General features: G+C 45.5%; 1 protein-coding gene and 1 pseudogene across 2 annotated transcripts in view; one reads left to right on the top strand and one right to left on the bottom strand.

The window, feature by feature from the left end:
• ADGRG2 (adhesion G protein-coupled receptor G2) overlaps positions 1–12,113 on the top strand; it is a 129,725-nt gene that overhangs the window by 64,531 nt on the left and 53,081 nt on the right. The gene's annotated exons all lie outside the window — the stretch shown is intronic.
• LOC129564637 (etoposide-induced protein 2.4 homolog pseudogene) lies at positions 9,737–10,804 on the bottom strand (annotated as a pseudogene).

The following is a 12,113-nucleotide window of genomic DNA, read 5'->3' as shown; positions in this document are numbered from 1 at the left end:
GCTCTGGGAATTGTACCTAACTTGGAATTTTGTGCTTGTAACCACAAAACCAGAGTTTTCAAACTTGAGTGTACATCAGAATCACCTAGAAAGCTTGTTAAGATAAGCCCATCCATGAGCGTTTTGGATTAGTAGCTCTGGGGGGGTACCTGAGAGTTGGCATTTCTAACAAGCTCCCAGGTGATGTTGATGTGACTGGTTCAGAGGCAATCCTATTGCCTTCACAACTTGCAGAAGACATAAGTAGGAAGAGAGAACTCCAGGTATATATACATCATGGGATACAAACTCTGTTGTGGCCATGTGACGTTCTTATAAACTGTGCTCACTCACCATCTCCTTGGGGCATTTTAATGTAAGTGTAAGGAATTATACTTAGCCAGCACACTGACATCCCTGTGGGATTGTCAGGGCAAAAATCAAACATCCTCACTTTACTGATGAGTAAATGTCCCCAGGGACATTATTGGTTAGGAAGCGGTGGAGCCAGACTAGATACTAGATCTTCAGTCTCGTGCTTCGGTGCTTTTTCCACCACAGGGTAGATGAGGAACGAAAGTGGAACACCAGGGGGAAAATCATCCGAAGGAAAGCTGCTTGGTAGAAATGAGTCTTTTTTGAAGAAGTATATTTAAAAATGATGAAAATAGGGGCTTCTGTGAAGCCAGAAGGTGGTCCAGTGGTTAAGAATCCACTTGCCAATGCAGGAGACACGAACTCAATCCCTGATCTGGAAAGATGCCACATGCCGTGGAGCACCTAAGTCTGTGCACCACAGCTACTGAATCTGTGCTCTAGAGCTCGGGAGCCACAACTCCTGAGCCCGCCGTATTTTCTAGCTACTGAGGCCCGAACGCCCTAGAGCCCGTGCTCCACAACAGAACTGTAGCCCCTGATCGCCGCAACTACAGAAAAGTCCGCACAGCAACGAAGACCAGCACAGCCAAAAATAATAATACAGTTAATTAATTAATTTCAATAAATGGTGAAAATGGGCCAGGTAAACAGGAGAGGGCACGGCTCTGACACCAGGCCGAGCAGGGAAAACCTGAGTGGATGCTAAGGGCACTGAATGTATTTCTTGCTCTGGCTCTCTGATGAACTGATTTCTTTTGGCAGTGGTTCTCAGAGTGTGGCCCCCAGACAGGCAGCATCAGCATCACCTGGGAGCTTTTCACAAGTGCAGATTCTCAGGCCCAGCCTAGACCTGGTGAGTTAGGAACTGTGGGGGTGAGGCCCAGCCATCTGTGCTTTAATCAGCTCTCCGGGTGTTGTTGATGCCCAGCCAAGCGTAGAACCATGGTCTTAAAGAATTGGCTGAAACTTTACTGTGCCGCATGATATAGTAGAATATGGTGAGATCCAGGGTTCGAGCCTTCCACCTATTTGTATGATATAGATTTGCTACTAGACTGATACAGGGCTCAGTTTCCTCATCTTCAAAATGGAGCTCCTTTAGAGGGCTCTTGTAAGGCTCAATATATTTTAAAAAAGAAACTTCATGATGGCAGACATTTTTCTTTTTTTCTTTTCCAGCTCTATTGACATACAACATTGTATATGCAAAGGTTTTTCTGAATGAAGTGTGTTGGGATCTGGAAAGGGCTAAATTGAAGATCATTATTGTCTTTCAGAACTCCCATTAAGAGTATTCATGTTGTTTAATAATTACTTTGATAATATTTACCTTGTGCCAGTCACTGTTCTGAGCCCTTATAAAAAGCTATTTCATTTAAAGTTCACTCAGTAACCCTTTGTAGTAGGCACCAGTGTTATTAGCTCCATTTTACAGGAAACTGAGGCACAGAGAAGGTAAGCAACTTACCCTAGCTTGCACATTTTGATTGCAGAGCTGCAATTCCAACTCAGGTCATATGACTCAAAGTTTGTGTATTTAACCACTACACTATCCTATCTTCTAGCATTGTTAAGCTCTCTGCTACACTAGGTTGTGTACTCTGCATAGCAGTTGTGTATCTGTAGGTTAAAAATAAAGATGGAATCCACTTTAGAACTGGATGTTGGACTGGATCATCCAGATAGCTTATAGGTACCATCTCTCTGAACAACTTTGGGCTGAGGCAGGTTCTCTTCAGTTCAGGATGCCTGGTCTTTGATGAAGGCTGAGGGGACTTGCTGATTGTACTACACTGGATAAGTAGTTGTGTGGTAATGAGTGCCTGCTGTGTGCCCAGCATTACTGCCTGCTGAGAGAGCATCATCTCCTAGTCCAGGGAGTTTACACTCCAGTTGGAGGGGCATGACTAGGATACATGAAAAATAGTACAAACTGTAACTAAATCCTAAAGTGTGCATCAGTGCTATGGAGCTCTAACATATGGCCTCTGGCCAAGTTCATGCATGATGCTAGTAGGATGTTAAGCCATCTGTAGTAGATGCTATTGGTGCTCTGCCCATGTCCCCTTGAGCCACCCTGAGGTTATCTTCAGACAGATCCTGTGCCTTCTTGATGGCTCCCATGTCTCACTGACTGAGAATGATCTGTGCCCATGGGTCTTTGCTTGGCCTGTGCAAGGAACCAGCTATTAGTGCCAGAGAGTTAATACCCCAGAATGGTGAAGAATGGGAGTTGGTGCTTACCTATGCCAGCTTCCTCTGCCCTTGGTGGGATCATGCTAAAGTGTGGATTGTTGGATTGGGCTCCAGTTGCCCACGGTAGCAGTGTGCTCATTAATGTACCCACTGTTGGCTTTACTTCCTTCCCTACTCCCTCTCTCTGCTTCCTGGGGTCATCCCCATTGGGAAACATGCTCATTCTCCAAAGTGCAGCCCAATATGACTACCTCTAGAGTACCTCCCCTGACCTCTTCAGAAGAATTAAATCTCTTTTGTCAGTGCTCCCTTTTGTTTCAGCACATGGTATGTGCCAAGTGAGAAGGGAGAACAAAAGTTTGACAAGGTGGGTGAGAAACTCATGGGATGAAAACTAATGAGTATTGAAGACCTGCCCTGGGGTAGGCCATTCAATGTGCTTTACATAGATCATCTTGTTTAATCCTCACAAAAACCCTTTATGGTAGATATTTTTCATTTCTGTTTGCAGATGAAGAAACTGAGTGTCAAAGAGATTAAGTCGTTTGCCCAGAGTCAAACAGCTTGGAGGATTCCCCATTGGAATCAGTAGCCTGTACTGTTCCTACTCTACCGGGTTGCCCAGGAAGGGAAGACTGAATGAACGTGGCATGAGGCATGAAGAGAAGATGGAGAGGGAGCCTGAACTAAACTGCCAGAGAGCAGCCACTGCCCCTGGCTCTAGGGGATGTGGACTGTAGGCACGGTAGCTTCACCCTGGAAGCCTGAGAGATGACTCAGTAGCTCCTAGCAACGAGGAGAGATTGGACTGATACTCTCTTGTTAGGTTGCTGGCCACCAGACAGAGCCTGTAGAACTTCACACTTCCAGTTGTGTAGTTTGGTGGTCATTCATGTAGTTTGGTAGCTTCGAGGGAGTCATTCTTGGTCTACCCAATGCCCAAATGAGCTTTGACAGGTAACTATAATTTACTTATCTCTGGTCTCTAGCTCTCTTGGGCTATGCCAGTGTCATTTTTTCTTTGCTTTCTTTTTTTCCTCTGTTGCTGCTGCTGCTGCTTTTTTGTCTTCCAAGGAGGTCTCCTTTTAGGTACAGCTATTTTCCAGAGGGTGAGATGACGTATTAGTGGAAGATGGTTATAATTTCATTCTTGCAGAATTGTCTTTCCCACTTGGAAACAATTACACATGAGAGCCAGTTTGGTGATCTCATGAGCTATAATCCCAACTTCGTCTCTTTCTGGGCTGGATCTAGATCTTTCTGTACTGCAGGCATTTCTAGTGATAGATTTCTAAGTCCCCTTCTCCAAGGCCTCACTGTCTTCTCTCCTCTTACCCTCTCATGCTTTGTCCATCCGGGTCTTTGTTCTTGTGCAACGTGTGTCAGAGCTGTAGGAGGTAGACTGTAGCTCCTGAAAGGCAGGGAAACAGTCTTGTATGTAAACCCAGTGCTGGTCTACTTGTCCCTCAATTCCTCTCTATAAAATTGAGAAGACTTTTGAGAGTCCCCTGGATAGTAGGGAGATCAAACCAGTCAATCCTAAAGGATATCAGTCCTGAATATTCACCGGAAGGACTGATGCTGAAGCTGAAGCTCCAATACTCTCTGCACCTGATGGGAAGAGCCGACTCATTGGAAAAGACCCTGATGCTGGGCAAGATTGAAGGCAGGAGGATAAGGGGACAACAGAGGATGAGATGGTTGGATGGCATCACTGACTCAATGGACATGTGTTTGAGCAAGCTCTGGGAGATGGTGATGGTCAGGGAAGCCTGGCGTGCTGCAGTCCTTGGGGCCGCAGAGTCAGACACTACTGATCAACTGAACTGAACTGAAAGTTGAGATTATAAATACCACAGTGGTGATCTGATACTAGGTTAATCTCTTAACCCCCTAAAATCTCCCCCAGGCATGTTGAGGTCACTTCTGTTGGGCCCTGACTTTTTCCCTGATAGGTAGAAGTTGTTACAAGGAATGACAGAGACTCTGGATGGGTTGAGGAGGAAACTGAAACCAGAGAAGATTGTGTCTCACTTTCTACTTAGAATTCTGGGTAAGAACTCCTCATAGTGGCCCACACATCAACAGGGAGCAATGGTAGGGATGAGAAGTGGTGGCACAGTGTGTTTAGGCAGAGAGGAGGCTGAAGGTGGTGTCCTGTCCAAGTCTCTCTCATGTATTGTATGAAGGGAAGGGATTCTAAATGGTTCTTGTGTTCCTAGCGGGTAGCTCCACTGAGAGCCAGGGCTGCAGAGATAATGGTATGGACAGCTGAGACCAGGGGCCACAGGGAGGATGTGACAAACACTTGGTAGTAAGATCTGAGAGGAACTGGGTCAGCAAGAGTGGGGCCCCCAGGTTGGGTAGGATTCTGAGAGAACAGAACGTGGGGCCCACTGGACATGGCCTTAAGCAGTGGATACCAGTGGACCCTGCAGGAACCCTGCTGGGTGAGGGGGATCTCTGGAGAGGCCATTGAGAACCCAGGGCTCAGCACGAGGTAAGCTCACTGATGCAGATCCTTTCTCCCTGCTGTGAGAACACTGGCTTCCCCTTCCTGACCTAGAAGCCATCTTAACTACCAAAAGGAAGAGGAGGGAAAACAAAGATTGCGCATTTACCTGGAAGACATGGGGTTGACTAAAGAGCGTTTTAGAGCAGAAGAGAGCATTCTCTTTAGTCATTCATCAAGGATCCTTCTCCTGTACTTCTGGAATGGAAGCTCCAACACAAGATGGAGTCATCCTGGACATCAAAGGAAGCATGAGGGCTTTTAAAATTTTGCTTGTTTCTTGTTGCTACTGTTTGTGCATCTAAATTCTGTCCATACACTTTAAACTAACTCTAAAGCACATGCATATTGAACACTTAGGGTTTGTGAGAGCACTGATAGAAATTGTTGAAGGCTGTCACTATGTCCTGAATTCTGCTCCTCCTCATGGTTTTATCTTTGCCGATATAAAGTAATATCTGGTCAGGTCCTGAGGGTAAGTTCAGGCTCAGGTCCTTTCTGTGTCCTCCAAAGTGTTAGCACATAGTAAGTGCTCAAGAAACTGGCTGCTTGGTTGCTTTTGATTTGTGGCTGTATTCTAAAGCCTAGATATATACTAAAACATGGACTGCGCTCCTCAACTCAAGGCACCAGCATTATACTCATCTGAACCCAATGAGTTCTGATACAACATATGTTATTCCCCTAAACTTCTGCCTAGACCTCAGTGAGGTGGCTGGACATGGGCACCAGTTGGCCTTGAAGAATATATTTCCTTTCCTCCATATGATGAAGGGGCTCAGCTGATTGCCTGTTAAGGTTCCTTCACACTTTGACATTATGAGTTCAATTATCTAGTAGGGTCTGTCTTTGAATTCCTGATCTGTTCTCCTGGGATACTGGGGATCCTTGGGGTTTGCCTTGAACTAAGAACCACTCATTTCTGCAATCCCATTTTAAGGCTGCTCTCCTATTCGAAGCTCCTCATGTGAAATTGGAAGCAATTTAAAAGTCACCTTTTTTTCAAACTACATTTTTCTACTTGACACAATTTTAAAAGCTTTTAAAGTTACAATGAAGCCAGTGAATCTCTTGATTTTCATATTGCTGAAAGCTCCAGATGGCTTTTGCTGACTGGTAAATCTCCCAGTGACCAGTGCTATCCTTGCCTTGCTGATCATGAAAAAGTCCCAGGATCTCTGTAGGATCCAGCGGCAACAGCATGTAGTACTGAACATTAAGAACAGCAGCAGCAAGCCCTCTGGATAGTCCTGGACCTCTTCATGGTCTGTGGAGCACCTTGGCATCCATCATGTCCCCATGTCCCCCTGAGGTGGGTGGAGGAGTTTGTGTTATCCTCACTTTGCTGATGAGAAGACTGAAGCTCACAGTGATGGGTCCTCTTCTAGGTTACCCAGCAAGAAACAGTATCAAGGTGTCAAAAGCAGCTCTCCAGAACTTTCTTCTACAGTAGCCCATATGAAGTGCTTACTTTTGGCCGTATGAGTATGTTTTAGCCAAGATCTTTAACGCGGGTGACTTTAACCATGAGGGATGTTGTTCTAGATGAGGGCTTGACAAGCTTTTCTTTAAGGAGCAGGATGATAAACATTTTGGCTTTGTAAACCATATGGTCTCTGTGGCCAACTACTTGGCTCTGCCCTAGTAGCTCAAAAGCAGCCCTAGACAATATGTAAATGAGTTCAGTTCAATTGCTGAGTCATGTCCAACTCTGCGACCCCATGGACTGCAGCACGCCAGGCTTCCCTGTCCATCACCAACTCCCGGAGCTTACTCAAATTCACGTCCATTGAGTCAGTGATGCCATCCAACCATCTCATCCTCTGTTGTTCCCTTCTCCTCCTGCCTTCAATCTTGCCCAGCATCAGGGTCTTTTCCAGTGAGTCGGCTCTTCCCATCAGATGGAGAGAGTATTGGAGCTTCAGCTTCAGCATCAGTCCTTCCAATGAATATTCAGGGTCGATTTTCTTTAGGATTGACTCGTTTGATCTCTTTGCAGTCCAAGGGACTCTCAAGAGTCTTCTCCAACACCACAGTTCAAAAGCATCAATTCTTACAACACTCAGCTTTCATTGTGGTCCAACTCTCACATCCATATATGACTACTAGAAAAACCATAGCTTTGACTAGATGGACCTTTGTTGGTAAAGTAATGTCTCTGCTTTTTAGTATGTTGTCTAGGTTGGTCATAATTTTTCTTCCAAGGAACAAGCTTCGTTTAGTTTCATGGCTGCAGTCATCATCTACAGTGATCTTGGAGCCCAAGAAAACAAAATCTGTCACTGTTTCCTTTATTTCCCTATCTATTTGCCATGAAGTGATTGGACCAGATGTCGTGATCTTTGTTTTTTGAATGTTGAATTTTAAACCAGTTTTTTCACTCTCCTCTCACTTTCATCAAGAGGCTCTTTAGTTCCTCTTCACTTTCTGCCATAAGGGTGGTGTCATTTGCATATCTGAAGTTATTGATATTTCTCCCTGCAATCTTGATTCCAGCTTGTGCTTCATCCAGCCCGGCATTTTGCATGATGTACTCTGCATATAAATAAGCAAGGTGACAGTATACAGCCTTGATATACTCCTTTCTCAATATGGAACAAGTCCGTTGTTCCATTTCCAGTATGGTCTGGTATTCCCATCTCTTGAAGAATTTTCCACAGTTCAGTGAGACCATGTGCTATGCCATGTTGGGCCACCCAGGGCGGACGGGTCATGGTGGAGAGTTCTCAAAAATGTGGTCCACTGGAGAAGGGAATGGCAAATCACTTCAGTATTCTTCCATTGAGAACTCCATGAACAGTATGAAAAGGCAAAAAGATATGACACTGAAGGATGAACCCCCAAGTCAGTAGGTGCCCAATATGCTACTGGAGAAGAGTGGAGAAGTAGCTCTGGAAAGAATGAAGAGGCTGAGCCAAAATGAAAACAACACCCACTTGTGGATATGACTGGTGATGGAAGTAAAGTCTCATGCTGTAAAGAACAATATTGCATAGGAACCTGGAATGTTAGGTTCATGAAGCAAGGTAAGTCGGAGTGGTGAAATAAGAGATGGCAAGAGTGAACATCGACATTTTAGGAATAAGTGAACTAAAATGGACTGGAATGGGCGAATTTAATTCAGATGAACATTATATCTACTACTGTGGGCAAAAATCCCTTAGAAGAAATGGAGTAGCCCTCATAGTCAACAAAAGAGTCCAGAATGTAGTCCTTGGGTGCAATCTGAAAAAGGACAGAATGATCTCTGTTCGTTTCCAAGGCAAACCATTCAGTATCACAGTAATCCAAGTCGTATGTCCCAACCACTAATGTAAATGAGTAAGTGTGGTTTTGAGACAGTAAAAATTGAGTTGCAAATACAGTTGGTGGGCGAGATTTGGTCTATGGACTGTAGTTTACTCCTGATCTAGACAGTACAGAAGCTGTGCAGAACTTATTCCTGAGTTAATGTTACAACTATGCTTTGTTTTTTTACTTGCTGGCTAAGCCTGGCTTCGTAGGGTGCTCCCCTCTTTCCATCCTTCTCATGAGTAAATACTGACTTTTGTTTTTTTCCAGGTTTAAAGGGTTTAATAAGTTTACCCCTTCAATTCCTATTTGCAGCACCCAATATTCCTTTGGCTTCCAATATTCCAGGCTTCCCTGGTGGCTCAGATGGTAAAAAATCTGCCTGCAGTGCTGGAGACCCAGGTTCAATCCCTGGGTTGGGAAGATCCTCTGGAGAAGGGAATGGCAACGCAGTCCAGTGCTCTTGCCTGGAGAATTCCATGGACAGAGGAGCCTGGTGGGCTACAGCCCATGGGGTCTCAAAGAGTTAGACATGACTGAATGGCTTACCCACAATACTCCTTTGAAACATCAGACAGACCCTGAAGTGGCCAGCAGTCAAGTTCAGACCTCCAGAGTTTAAAAGTTCAGGTTCTTTGAGCATTCCGTGTTGCAGTGGCACTTGTCCGAAATTGGTACCTCCCTGTCTTTGGTGGCTCTTTAAATGTACCAGTGAAAAAAGCATTTTCCCCTTAAAGGTGAAGAAGGAAAATCATTCCTCAAACCCAGCGGAGATCTGGCTGTGAGGTCTTTCTTCTGTCCCGTGTCTTCAAGCTCGTGTTTTGTTTTTTGTTTTTGCAGTCGAGCAAGAGACCAAAATCTAACCTGAGTTACAAGAAACAACTCAGTGAAGGCTATAAAGGGAGTGACCAGGAGCAGCGGAGCCTCCTGTCCCTCCCACATCCAATATATGTGCTTCACAGGAAAACAAAAATAACAGGTCCACCAAATACAAACATTTCGAATTACAAAAATCTATTCATCCAAGAGTGGTGGAAGGCAGGAAGGGGAAGTGAGAGGGGAAATGGCACAGGGAGAAAGAGTATTCAAATCAGTTCAGGCATGGGGCTGGCAAATGCTAGAAAAGAGCTGCAGAAAAACCTGTGGTCCTTTCAGACTCACCGGTGTTTAAAATCCATACTGGTTGGTATCAGGAAGATTCTACCTTTTACATGCTCCAGAGACAAAAATCTGGATTCCTCAGAGAGAATGGAGTGTGGGCAGGGCCCTTGGCAGGGTAGGCCCCACCTTCCCTGGGAGGGGATGAAGGTGAGCCAGGAAAAGAGCTGCCACAGTGTCTTTCTGATCCCACCCACCTACTCTGGATGGTGGGTGACCAACTTAGTGGCCCGCAGCAGCCTTCAGTTTGGCAGGAGTTGGGTGTGGTGATGGGAATTCTTCTGCCGAAGTAGAGCTACTCAGGGCCGACTGCAGGTAGGCTGTCTTGTGGAAGAGTCTTTTGCTTAAGAAAACTGCCAAGGAGAAGAGGCACAATTGGAACAGGTATGCTTTGTCAGGGGTCTTTGCTTCATTGGTGCTGATAATGAATAAAGGAAACAGAATAGAGAAGAGGCAGCCACTGACAATGCAGGAGGACTGCATTGCTCTGAGGAAAGCCACGGGCAAACCAAATCCAAAGTAGTAAGGCCAATTTCTCCCCATGTTTGGCAACCGCTGGTGCATTTCAATTCCTTTATTGAACCAACGATATTCGAAGCAGTATAGTGAGTAGAGTAGAGACATATGCAGGAGATTAACCAGCTGGCCAATAAGATGGATGGGAAAGAGACTCACAAACATCCCTTGGAGGAGGAAGAGGGCCTGAAGCAAGTGGTTGAAGAGCATGTCAGCAATTATTTTGCTGATACTAGGGAATGGGTGAGGCTTCTGCCCCGATACCGCTAACGCCAGCCAGGTCGGCTATATCCTGAAACCAAATCGTGTTGACGACTTTGTTGAGCACAAAGAGGGGCAGCACCCAGAGAGCACTGAAAAGTGATGTAAGGAAGAACTCCAGCCATGACCAGACATCCCCATGTAGTGATGGATCACCAATAATCTGGGCCGTTACTGACTGAAGGACAGGAATAAACACTCGAAAAAATAAGAGGAGACTGAACCAGAAAACTCCACCATTCCAAGCGCAGCACTGAAAAATTCTACTAGCAATATGTGGTTCACTCTCTTGCTTCCTTTCTATGCTCTGGGCTCTCCTCTGAGCCAGGACACGGCTTGCCTTCTTCAACGCTACTCTAGTCTCTTTTGCTGAATTCAAGCATTTAGCTTTGAGATGGTACAAATTCCCCAGATGGAGTCTTTTGATTCTCCTGGCAAGTCCTGCAGGAAGGTTTTGACACTGTCAGCCATCTCTTTACTGCCCAAACTACCAACTACAGAAAGAAGAGAGAAGTGTCCCGAGATATTTCATCATGAAGGACCCGAGAGCTTCGCCGTCGCAGCTCTGGCTCCAGCCAGGCCCCTCGCCCACTACAGGCCAGCTCAGCTCCTCTGAGCCCCTCCGTGCCCTGCTGCCTGCTCTAGCGCAGATGCTGCCAGGGCTGGGGCTGGTGCACCCGCACTGAATCCTGGTTATTTTAAGCTACCTGTGGAAATGGTTTTCCTTGACAATATTTGATTTAGGAGTAGGCATGTGACCTGCTTTTGCCCAAAGAGACACCTGGGACAATCTGCTGGGGGACTTGCAGGAAAAACTTCCCCACTCTTGAACCTCCAGGTTTCTCCTCTTCCTCTAGACATGCACTCTCTAAAATGATAGCCACTAGACACATGTGGCTAATTATAATTAAATTAATTAAAATTAAGTGAAGTTAAAAATTCAGTTCCTCAGTCACACTAGTTACATGTCAAGCGCTCAGTGTTTACCCGGGGCTAGTGGCTGCCTTATGGGACAGTGCAGACACAGTATTTCCATCGTTGCAGAAAGTTCTATTGGATAATGCTGTGCCTGGATATTTTCAGTTTGGATTTGATGCTGAAACAGTGGTAGCCATCTGAAAAACACTGAAAGGGGGTAGAGATCTCAAGTGAAAATGGAGATAACCTGAAGTTTTGAAAGGTTGTCTTCCTTGATAGCTCAGTTGGTAAAGTATCTGCCTGCAATGCTAGGAGACCCTGGTTCAATTTGTGGGACAGGCTACCCACTCCAGTATTGGGCTTTCCTTGTGACTCAGCTGTCAAGAATCTGCCTGCAATATGGGAGACTTGCATTCAATCCCTGGGTTGGGAAGATCCCCTGGAGAAGGGAAAGGCTACCCACTGCAGTATTCTGGCCTGGAGAATTCCATGGACAGTATAGTCCACGGGGTCGCAAAGAGTCGGACACTGAGTGACTTTCCCTTCACTTTGAAAGGTTGAGTCCCTAAACTAACAGTATCTGCAGGATGAAAGAACAGAAGGCTGTAGAGGGTGTGGGTCTTCATAAAGGTTTACATTTGTCACATCATTTTAAATACTTTGTGTGGGACTTTCCTGGTGGTCCAGTGGCTAAGACTCCACAATCCCAATGCTGGAAACCTGCATTCGATCCCTAATCAGAGGACTAGACCCCACATGCTGCAACTAAGAGTTCACATGCCACAACAAAGATTGAAGGCCCCATGTGCAGCAACTCAGACCTGGCTCAGCCAAATAAGTATTTTTAAAAGAGCGTCATGTGTTACCTTCGTGAGTCCTGACAGTAGCTACAATCAGGTCTTAA

The sequence above is a fragment of the Moschus berezovskii genome, chromosome X, assembly GCF_049115385.1.
Source record: "Moschus berezovskii isolate FMDL1 chromosome X, NW_MosBer_1.0, whole genome shotgun sequence".
Classification (NCBI taxonomy): Eukaryota; Metazoa; Chordata; class Mammalia; order Artiodactyla; family Moschidae; genus Moschus; species Moschus berezovskii.
Note: the sequence above shows the minus strand (reverse complement) of the source record. Positions and strands in the feature narration are given on the sequence as shown.